The sequence below is a fragment of the Arvicola amphibius genome, chromosome 2 (genome assembly GCF_903992535.2).
Source record: "Arvicola amphibius chromosome 2, mArvAmp1.2, whole genome shotgun sequence".
Classification (NCBI taxonomy): Eukaryota; Metazoa; Chordata; class Mammalia; order Rodentia; family Cricetidae; genus Arvicola; species Arvicola amphibius.
Window position 1 is genome coordinate 118721289 of NC_052048.2, and position 12288 is coordinate 118733576.

A 12288-nucleotide genomic window follows, 5' to 3' on the forward strand; every position below is an offset into this window, starting at 1 on the left:
CCTTCCTTCCTTCTAGTTTTTTTAACAAAGTGAGTTTACTAAGAAAAGTGTTAGTACACCTTTAAGAACCCACACTAAGGGAGAAAGTGAGATACTTAGGATACATACTTCTCAAGAAAACCACCTAGGTTATTCACCTTAAAAAGGAATTTATGGTTAGATTATTTTCACTTAGAGACCTTAAAGTATAATTCAAAAATTTATTACACTGTATTTAGAGTGCATGTCTGTGTGTGTGTGTGTGTGTGTGTGCTTGCAAGCATGTTATGACACATGGATGGCAGTCAGAGGACAAGTTGCAAGAATTGGTTCTTTCCTTCCACTATGTGGGTCCTGGGGATTTACCTCAGGTTTGGCAGCAAGTACCTTTACCAGCTCAAGTATCTTGCTAAACCCCTATACAATTTAATTCAGCAAAATCAAATAGGTACCATTTTTCATGAGCTCAACTATCACATATTGTGGTAGGCCCCCTAAGGAAGTGGCACTATTGGAAGGTGTGGCTTTGTCGGAGTAGGTGTGGCCTTGTTGGAGGAAGTGTGTCACTGCGGGGGCGGGCTTGGAGGTATTTTTCTTAAGCTTGGCTTAGTGTTACAGTCTCCTTCCTGCTGCCTGCAAAATGTAGGACTCTCAACTGCTTTGCCAGCACCATGTCTGCCTGTACACTTCCATGCTCCCCGTCACAATGATAACAGACAGCCTCTGAAACTGTCAGCCTGCCCCAATTAAATGGTTTCTTTTTAAGAGTTGCTGTAGTATTGGTGTCTCTTCACAGCAACAGAAACCCTAACCAAGACACATATGTTATATGTAGCTATATCAAGTACCTGTTTCTTTTCTTTGTTTAGACAGGGCATCTGGGATAATACAGGCTGGCCTCAAACCCTCTGGTATTAATTAGGATGGCACTGAACTTCTGACACCCCTGCTTCTACCTCCCAAACACAGGAATCACAAGCATGGTGCCACCATGCCTGGCTAAAATTCAGAAGCTTGACTCTAGCCTAGTTACCTTCCTCTGTGTCAAAGTGAGAACAGTGTGGGAAGGGCTTCAGAGTACCTGTGAAGACTCATTCGACCTATTCTCAAAGCCTTGGCCTCACAATTGAGAAGAAACTGAAGTCTCCTTTATTGATCTTTTTATTCACTCCCTCTGGTTAGATGACCTTCCAAAGTAAGTACAAAAGATTTGTCTGCTTGTTTTTCTCTCAGATATTCTTTTTTTTTTTTTTTTTTTTTTGGTTTTTCGAGACAGGGTTTCTCTGTGGCTTTGGAGCCTGTCCTGGCACTACCTCTTGTAGACCAGGCTGGCCTCGAACTCACAGAGATCCGCCTGCCTCTGCCTCCCAAGTGCTAGGACTAAAGGCGTGTGCCACCACCGCCCGGCTCTCTCAGATATTCCTTTAAGTGTCAAGAAAAGTTAAGTTTTGTAAAAGAATGTTGTGTTTCAGTCCTTTGAATTTTATTGTTTGAATGTTATATTAAAATGAACCCATAGCCAGGCAGTGATGGTGCACACCTTTAATCCCAGCACTAGGAGGCAGAGGCAAGAAGATCAAGGCCAGCCTGGCTTACAGAGTTAGCTCCAGGACAGCCAGGGCTACACAAAGAAACCCTGTTTCAAAAAACTGAAACTATAAAAGTAAAGAAAGTGAAACTCTATAGTGACATAATTATGTAGATTTCATAAGCCTATGGTGCACACAAGCGTAAAAATGACAGAGAAAAATTTCAATTTCTTTTGTCCATCAAAATCAGAAATAATATCAATCATATGGATGAAAGATTTTTAATTTTTTTAGTTATATGTATATGTGTGTCTATGTGTAGGTTTATGCACATATAGATGCAGGTGCCTATGAAGGCCAGAAGAGGGTGTCAGAGGCCCTAGAACCGGAATTACAGGTGATTATGAGTTGCCTGGTGTGAGTGCTGGACTGAAACTTGGGTCCTCTAGAACAGTATGTGCTATTAACTGGTGAGCCATTTCTCCAACCCTTATTCTTTGTTTTAATAATATATTTAACAAGGGGCTGGAGAGATGACTCAGTGGTCAAGAGCACTGACTACTCTTCCAGAGGACCAAGGTTCGTTTCCCAGCACCACATGGCAGCTCACAACTGTCTGTGACTCTAGTTCCAGGGGATCCAACACCCTCACACAGATATAGATGAAGGCAAAACCACCAATGTGAATAAAATAAAAATAAATAATATACTTAACAAAAGCAGGATGTGTGCTAGAAGATCCTAAATGGTAATATTTTTGTTTTTTAGGTTCTAACCCTCAAGAATGGTCAAGGATTGCTGGGCTTGGTGGTGCATGATGTAAGCCATGCATACACTTGGAAAATAGAGGCAGAAGAATTAGGAGTTCAAGGCCAACCTGAATTACACTGGACTACATGAGACCCTTGTAAGCAAGCAAGCAAGCAAACCATCAATCCAGGCATAAATCAAAACTATCACAAGAGGGAGAAAACAAGAATAGACATAGATTCACTCTAAGGGGTTACATGGTAGCTGACTCTGGGAAGTGATAGCAAGCTGGGGAAGGAGAAGGTAGTAGAGAGATAAAGGGAGGGTCACTTTTGTATTGTTTTAATCATATAATAATCATATATTATCCTATAAGCCACTCAGACTGCAATAATAGGAAGTAAGCTACAGAGCCCAAGAATTCATACACTCACCTGCACGCAAACTATCTAAAGAGATTGGTTTGAAGAATACTTACTTAGTGACTAGTGTACCAGTGTTGACCTGAGTGTCATCTTTCATGTAGGCTTTCCCACTCTTACTGGCCTTCCAGATGAAGAGCTCAGCAGTGCTGTAAGGTGTTGCTGAGAGCTGAAGCCTATCCTTGGCTCGTTAGCCGTCCCTCACACAGGGGATTTGTTTCAGGGATCCACGAGTGAATGAATGGACACCAAATGAGCCTAATTTTGACAGTTGCAATGGTGCCATCTATGACTAGCTCAGAGAAGCAAACCACCTGGGGCTATGGGACTTTCTCCAAGTGATGACAACTTCAAAGTTAGGCCATAGAGTGGGGTCTAAACATGTAGAACCAATAACCAAACTTGTTGGTTAGAGAATCAACTTTAAATTTTCTTTTTATGTGCTTGAGCTTCTCCATGTTTAATAGATGTTGGGCAAGCCTTAGACATAATAGCTAATAATTTCCAGTGTCCATCATACACATCGACTCCCCGCCCCCTTAGGGAATTCATGGCAGCCTTTTATGGAGTGAAAACCCTACAGGGAAACACTTTCAAACAGCAGCGTTAGAATGGAAAGCAGCCAGTTAGGGGGATTTAATTCTCAAAGTTAATAACACAGGAAGCTCTCTACTTGCAAATAAAATATTTTTCAATGGGTCATTTGTATGTCAGTTGTTTGAAATTAGGAACAATGCTGTATATGATGGTGAGATTGCTTCTTTGCCCCCCAAAACATGCAGCCTGCTGATCCTAACCTGCCTATGCTAAAACCACAATGATGACAGCCTTACTTAACATCTTGAACCAGACAGGTCTGAAGTTGAATATTGTCTCTTGTAAGCATCTGTGGGATGATGTTGCAACCTAAATACAACATGTAATGCCATTTAAACTTTCAGGGTGATGACTTACAGATGCCCTATGAGATGGATCTTATTACCCCAGCTCTTCAGACCCAGAGAAGAGAGCTGAAGACTATGAACTGGAAAGGCAGGAATCAAGGTCTGACCCCATATCAGTCTGGTCTGAAGGCCGTATTCTTTCGAGGCACCAGTCTGCTCTTGAGTCACTTTGGGGTCTTGTGGAAATCCGTGAGGATGCTTAGGTGAGGCACGTAGCAGTAACACGACGTGAGAAACAGTGGTACGATCAAAGAGCTGCTTAGTGGAGATTAACCTAGGGGTGAGTAAACAGGAGAAAGGAGTGGAGGTACGGAATCCAGTTAGGATTGCAGTAGGGATGGTGGAGAGAGAAAGTTGTAGTAGGACCGCAGTTGCAGAAATATCCAGAAGATAGGGTGGAGGAAAACAATACACACACCCTTGCTGACCTGAGTGAGTGACTGCCCCTGAAACTGAGGAAGGAGAGGAGAGAGAGTAAAAGAGGGTCCCCGGGTCCCCAGGTCCCTGGCCACCGAGGGAAGGATGGCAACATTTGGTGCAAAGGGGAAGTCAGAGACATGAGATAAATGGAGACAAAAATATATAGTGAATAATTTCCTTTTGTGTGAAGCCGAAGTGAGTAAAAGGTTATTTTGGCAGCTGGGCCCCAGGCACATGACCTAAGCCATTTGGATAGTGTTATTCTTTTGGCCCTTTAAGGGGGCAAGCCACGCCCACTCCCAGCGACCCCACCCCACCTCCACCCCTCTCGCTGCCATCTTGAATCTCTCCCTCCCTGTCCCTTGGTGTGTGCACGCATGTCTCTCTGTCTCTCTGTCCCTCTCTCTCTTTGTCTCTCTCTGTCTCTGTCTCTCTCTGTGTCTCTGTCTCTCTCTCTCTCTCTCTCTCTCTCTCTCTCTCTCTCTCTCTCTCTCTCTCTCTCTCTCTCTCTCTCTCTCTCTCTCCCTCCTCTAAGTAATAAATGTCCAGTTCTATGCCTGCCTTCTGTGTCTCTTGGGCTTGGGACCCGTGAGTCTCTGCCTTGGGACTGGCTGCTCCCAGAGTCCGCTGCCTGCCTACAGCTGCCGCCTGGGACTTTATAGCATTTTTTTTTTTTTTGGTTTTTCAAGACAGGGTTTCTCTGCAGCTTTTTTAGAGCCTGTCCTGGACCTAGCTCTTGTAGACCAGGCTGGCCTCGAACTCACAGAGATCCGCCTGCCTCTGCCTCCCGAGTGCTGGGATTAAAGGCGTGCGCCACCACAGCCCGGCACTTTATAGCATTTTTAAAAGAACAACAGATAGTACGAGCTAGGTCTTTCAACCTAGACAGAGTGACACAAAAACTATCATCAGACACCACGCTAAAAGGGGACTGAGAAAGTGTATTATCATTGAGACTCAATGATAATGTTGCAGGGTGGGGGTGACAGCCAGTACCAGGGCAGCGTCCTCACCCACTTCTGCCTGTAGGTAAAGAGGTCTCTGTGCCCTAGACTTCCTGGTTGGTGGTTTGTTTTTTTTTTTTTTTTTTTTTTTTGCCAGCTTCCTGTGGCTGTTCTTCCAACATTCCTGCCAACGAGCAGGCTACTTGATACCCTCTCAGCGAGTTTATTCTCTGCTTGGGTAAGCCAGAGTGGGTTTCTGATGTTTGTAGTGGAGAACTCTGAGTGGTACAAACACTGCCTTTACTTTTAAACAGACTGTGCTTGGTTCATAACCAGATACCCAAATGGAAGTCTCCCAGTGCACAGCTTGAACTGTGGGATTTGAATTTAGGATGGGAATTGGGTCTAAGTCATAAGAAATCATTATGAAAAAAAACTTTGCAAGAACCAGGAATAGGCTGAATGAAGAAGCTGGAGGAGCGCCAGTATTAGGCAAGCAAGAGCAGGCATGAGGAAAGAGACAGGGGCAGGAGCAAGCGGGTGTGGTGGGAGCCTGCCACCCCAGCTTCAGCTTTACTGTTAGGCATCTCTTTTCTTTGTTTAAGATGATTTATTTATCTTTATGTGCATTTGTATTTTGCCTGCATGTATGTCTGTATGAGGGTGTAGGATCCCCTGGAACTCAAGTTACAGACAGTTGTGAGCTGCTATGTGGGTGCTGGGAATTGAACTCAGAACCTCTAGAAGAGCAACCAGTGCTCTTAACTGCTGAGTCATCTCTCCAGTCCCTTGTTAGGCATCTCAATTGACAATCTTTGGAATATCTGCTAGTCTATGATTTTCATAGCACCAAATTATTTTTCCTTTCCTTCTTTCCTCCCTCCTTCCTCCCTCCCTCCCTCTCTCACTCCCTCTCTCCCTCCCTCTCTCCCTCCCTCCCTTCCTCCCTCTTTCTCTCCCTCCCTCTTCCCTTCTCATGTATGTGTGTGTGTGTGTGTATATGTATCTGCACGTTCATGGGTTAAACCTGCACATGGGTGTGGAGATCAGAGGTCACACTAGGGTGTCTGGCTTTTCCCCCTGCGACTCTGGAATCCTCATGTATGTGGAGTTGGTGTTTTTCCTCTCTGAGCCATCTCTTCAGCCTACAACACCAAATTTTAAATTTAAGAACCTAACAATCAAATACAGTATCAAACCATTATAGTGAATGCTTACCAAAAAAAGGAGACATAGTTAGAAATTGCCTATGCCATAAATAATAACAACTGTAACTTGTTTATATGCTTTTAAATCTTTCTCCAAGGATCAGAAACCTATGAGTAAAGATCATGCTTTTGGAAACAAATTGCCACGGAAATGCAAGAAGGAATGAACGGTTTCCAAGTACAAAACGCTTGGCCTGTGCTAGTAAAAGTAAAGAGGTTCCCACCCTTACCTTATGCTCTTTCGTGGATGTAATTCAAGCTCATAAAGTTTTCTTAGTGGGCCTAAGAAGTCTTTCCCTTTGCCTGCAGGCTGGAGAAGCAATCTCCTAGTGCTCACCATAGTTTTATTACAACAGTCAGCTGTAACTTCAGGGTCTTATGGGTATAATAGAGCAATGTATTTTGCCATTAAGCAGCCTGGAATTAAATTTATTAAAAATAAAGATATAAAATTAATAATCTGATCTGGAGCAATTCATTCCTTTTTAGGATGTCATGTGTGTGTCCATGCAAACAAGATGCTCACGTCTGGTGTCTAGATACACAGTGGCCAAGCTTTTCAGACTTGCCCCTCCCTAGCCTAGAGCTTTGCTTGCCCATTTAGTGTATTTGATGAGGCTGTGAACAGTCCACAACAGTCAGTGATGGGGACTGTTGAAGTCCTCCCAGTTATTATTTTAAAGCCCACATGCATAGGCACAGCTCTCCCTGGAGCTGGAGCCCCATGTGAATGCTAGGAATCAACTGCAGGTCCTTTGGAAGAGCTCTTAGCTGCTGAGCCATCTCTTCAGTGCAAACAATCCATTCTTAGCCCCTAGAATACTTGCATCCAAGCAAATGATTCTTTCAAAGGAGGTACTTCTACTGTGCTACTTATGGTGTTAAAGGATCTGGGAATTGAACATTGTTCTATACATTGGCTATGTAAACTTCCTTTCACGGGGACAACAGTTTTGAACCAGCCTATGAAATGAGTGGTGTGACCCATATACACACAATTCATAGTGAAGAGGGGCTTCCCCCAGTCAAGAGTGAGAAGCCATTCCTACAGAAGATTCCAAGGCCCTTCAGAGTCAAAGTTGTAGTGATCACATCTTCCTGTCAGTGCAAAGCGGTTGCGGATCTCATCTATCCAGAATGCTGTACAAAACCAGGTTCTTTGTGGTGGCCACCCGACAGGTTAAGAAATGTTGGCATAAAAAGACGTGGCAAAACTGGGCGGTGGTGGCACATGCCTTTAATGTGAACATTCATAAGGCAGAGACAGACAAATCTCTAAGGTCGAGGCCAGCCTGATCTTCAGCATGAGTTCCAGAACAACCAGGACTACTCAGAAAGACCTTGTCTCAAATATATATATGTGTGTGTGTGTGTGTGTGTGTGTGTGTATACACACACACATTTTCCCAGGCATTTTCCAAAGGCAAAAGTACAAATCATCAATAACTGTGAATAAGAATATTTAAAATATAGTACACACCACAAAATCTGTGCACAGAAGGTTTCAGCAGCTTTGCTCCTAATTGCCCCAATCTTAGCAATATCATAGATCTCCTCCAGTAGAACAATGGGCAAATGGGATACTCATTGCTAACAAGTAAAGAAGTAAGCTATTGAGCAATGAAATGACACAGGGCTGGCAGGCTAGGAAACTGAAAATGTCACTTCCTTACTAGTTTGCCTGGCTTCCCTAGAGTCTTAGGTTCAATCCCGAGAACTACAAAACTCGGTGTGGTATTCCACACCAGTAATCCCAACAGTAGAAAGGTGGGAGGCTGGCAGAGCACAAGTTCAAGGTCAACTTCAGCTACACGGTAAATTGGAACCCAGCCTGGACTACTTGGGACCCTGTTTCAAAAGATACGGGGAGATAAACGACATGAAGGTCGAGGACAAGATGATGCCCGGGCTCTGGTCTCTCCACTCATCAAGCTCGGCAGATACTCTGTCCTGGTCCTTGGTATGGCCGGCAGTGCCAAGTGCTACCAATACCTAAAACCCGGGGCAGAGTGGAGAGGATGGTAGCAGTGGAAGGAAAGAAGATACTAGATGAGCCAAAACGGTTTAAGAGAGAACTGGCAGAAGCTCAAAATGACAGCATATTCAAGTGAGGCACTAGTAAGTTTGCCTTTCTCTAGTTGTGAGGAATGGATAAAGCTTTGTTGCATGAAGAAAATATATCTATCTATCTATCTATCTATCTATCTATCTATCTATCTATCTCTATATATATATATATATGAGATAGATTAAGTAAGTGAAAGGTTATGGAGGAAATTTAAATAATAAGTATTAATATGAAAAATGCTACTAGGTTGTATATTGTATAATTCTAATTATCTAACACTGTATTTGGTGAAAGGCAAAACTACAGAGCCAGTAAAAGATCATGCTAGAGGTTCGACCTGCAGTGCATGGAAGATTATATTTTTTTGTGTAGAATGATAAATACTCTGTGTCATAACATGAAGATGGGGACATGTCCTCAGGCACTGCACAAACAACACCAAGAATGATCCCTAATGTAACTCTGGACTTTGTGGGCGATGATGGCCAGTGGATTATAATAAGCGTACCACTCTAGAGATGCAAACCTGCAACAAGACAGCATATGCACTAGAGAACCTAGGCCAAAGGAAATATCAAAGAAAACATAAATTGGCAAGAATTACTGAAGAAGAGAAGATAAAGAGGAAAAAATATCACAAGGAGCTAGTGAGTTGGAGAGGACGCTTGGTGGTTAAGAGCAGTGGCTGCTCTTCCAGAGGACCAAGCACACACATGGTGGCTCACAACGGTCCGTAATCCAATTCCAGGGATCTAGCCCCCCTCTCCTGGCCTCTGTGAGCACTATATGCATGTCGGTGAAACACCCATATGGATAAAAAATTTAAATTAGGAGATATTGCTTAATAATTCAATTACTCAAGAGGCTGGGGCAAAAGGATGTGATTTGAGCCAGCCTGAACTATGTATAGATTTCCCATCTCAAAACAAAACCAATATGATTAGCAGAAATCAAATAGAAAAAGACATTGGTTTCTTTTCAAAGATGTGCTTTTATTTTATCTGCATTAGTATTTGCTTGCATGTATGTATGTATGTATGTATGCATACATGTATGTATGTATGTATGTTTGTATGTATGTATGCATGTGTATCATCTGTGTGCCTGGTGTTTGTGGAGACTAGAAGAAGGCATCATATCCTCTGGAACTGGAATTACAGGTATGTGCAAACCATCAGGTAGGTACCTGGAACCGAACCAGGTCCAAAAAGAGACAGTGCTTTTAACCAATGAACCATTGCTGCAGTCCGCAGAAAAGTATATTTAAAAATAAACAACATAGATAAGAAAATCATGTAAACAGAACTCCTTTCAGCAATTGCTCAACATTTCTGACAGAGAGAACTATTTATAAACATCCCTAACATGTGACTACCATTACCTCAGAAATTTCACCTTGAGAAATTAGTCCAGAAGAAATCACCTGAATTTACCTGCAAGGCAGTCATCTGAATTTTTTTATGTCACAACACCAAATTTAAAAACCTATATGTGCAAATAGATGATTATGACGAAACCTGTCGTATAAAACTCATAATGTAAAAACCTGTTTAAATACATGGAAAAACCTTTGGCATTTTTCTAAGTGGAAGAAAATAAACTATAAAACAGTATTGTTGAATAATCTTGAGATTTTACAGACATGGTGATTTGTACATGGATCTACATAGGAAAGAGCAGGAAAATCTGCTGATGAGTTCCTAATGGTTGTTTCTGGGTTCTAGGGTTATATAGGTGGTATTTTTTTTTTATTGCACGCTTTCCTATTTTGATAAGGTATATACATGACTTTGGATCTGTGTTTTTAAAAAAACAAGTAAAAGGAAATGCCCAGTACTAGTTTAATTCAATTTTGCACCAGGTATCTAGGCATGATACATGCCTGCCATCCCAGCATTGAGAAGCAGAGGCAGGGGAATCAGGAATTCAGGGTCATCCTCAGCTATGTGGTGGGTTTGAGTTCAGCCTGGTAGTAGTTAAGACCCATCTCAAAAACAACAAAAAACGACACCACCACGATAAAAGCCATGACCCAGAGTATGTTAACAGAAGTAAGTCCCTGTCCAGATTTCTTGCTGCTGGGGGCAGGGGGTGATGTGGAGACCTAAACTGCAAAAGCTCTCGTGTCCTCCTAGAGGATCATTTCTGCAGAGTCAATGCAGTCAGAGAAAACCCACTTTCTCTCAAATGTGGTATTTAAACACTTTGCCTTTGGGGTCAGGGTTGGCAACAGGGCAATTGCTGTGCATTAATGACACAGCTCTATCTACCTGGAGCTTTGGGGACCCCTGAGCTGTTTATCGTTGTCCTTGCATTCAAGGACACACTGGAGGGAGAGTGAGGACGGCTGGCATGAGTGTGAACACAGCTCCATAAGCCTTTGTGTTCTAGTGCACGTCTCTGGGGAAGCCAGACTGGTCCTAGAAACGGACTGCCTGCCACTTCACATTTTCCCTGTGATAACCTTTATTCTTTTTTGAAATTATGTTTTGCAATTATGTTTGAAATTATGAAGTGCTTATCTTCATAACATTTTTAAATTACATGCATCTGTGTTCAGTATGTGCATATGAATGTAGGTGCCTGCAGAGTCCAGAAGCAAGGGTTAGATCTCTTGAAGGTAGTTATAGGTAATTGTGAGCTACTTGACTGGATGCTGGGAACCAAGTTAACCAAGTTTCACAGGGGTCCCATATCAGATATCTTGCATATCAGATATATACATTATGGTTCATAATAGGAGCAAAATTACAGTTACGAGGTAACAATGAAAATAATTTTATGGTTAGGGTCACCACAGCATGAGGGACTGTATTAAAGGATCACAGCATTAAGAAGGTCAAGAATCACTGCGAAATATGTGCTTTTAACAGCTCTCCAGCTCTAACATTTATTCCTTATAGAAACAATTAGTGATAATCCTGGTCCTGTCTTTGTATTCTATTGCCATTTAGTGTATGTTCATGGCAACTGTGCCTATTTTGTATAAAGCCTAATAATATTAATCTAGATTAATACCTACTTTTAGGAGTAAACTTCCTGGGCGGAGTGTGGTAGTACACGCTGTAAAGTCTCTGCACTCGGGAGGCAGAGGCAGGCAGATCTCTGTGAGTTCGAGGCCAACCTGGTCTGCAGAGCGAGTTCCAGGACAGGCTCCAAGGCTACAGAGGGAGACCCTGTCTTGAAAAAACAAACAAGCAAACAAACAAACAAAAATAAGTACTACACAAACAAAAACACCCCCGAAGACAATATTGTAGCATTTCTCACAAGTATAGAGACAGCTGTGCAAATAAGTAAAAACAGTTCTTTTTCACAAAGAAACAGACTTTTTGGGTGAAATTTCTCCTTTACTGAACAATGCCCTCCTGTGTCTGTCATGTTCCACCTCTGGAAAGGAGCACAGCTCACCTCCCAGTGAGCAGGTAACCCCTTGAGGAGGTGGGGAAATGTGTCCCTGTGTAATTCCAGGTGGAACCTTATCAAGTGTGCAACCTTGATAATGGCGTCTTACTACCTCCAGAACTATTGCCACTATCTAGCTATAGAGCGTTTATCTCACCACTCACCCTTCCAAAGAACTACGGGCCTGCTAGCAGCACCTCCTCATTGTCCATTCTGCCCAGAGGCAGCGACTGCTACATCTCTGTCTGTGCATTTGGCTTCTCTGGACACCTCATACAAACAGAATAAATTCTACACACCGTTGTATGGATGCACGCTCGACAGCAGCAGCAACAGCAGCAGCAGCAGCAGCAGCAGCAGCAGCAGCAGCAGCAGCAGCAGCAACACCATGTTTATTTCCAGTTTTTGCCATTGTGAATAATGCCACGAAGAACACTAGTTCTTGCATGTACTTTATAGTTGTGCAAGTTGTCTCTGTAGTTGTGGAGTTGCTGGGCCATCTTGTAACAATCCTATGATTAACAGTTTGAGGGACACTCTGGCATTAGCTTTTAAAGATCCTGGTTGTTAATTCAGTGTCTTTTACATGAGCACACAAATTTCATCTTTCTTTCTTTCT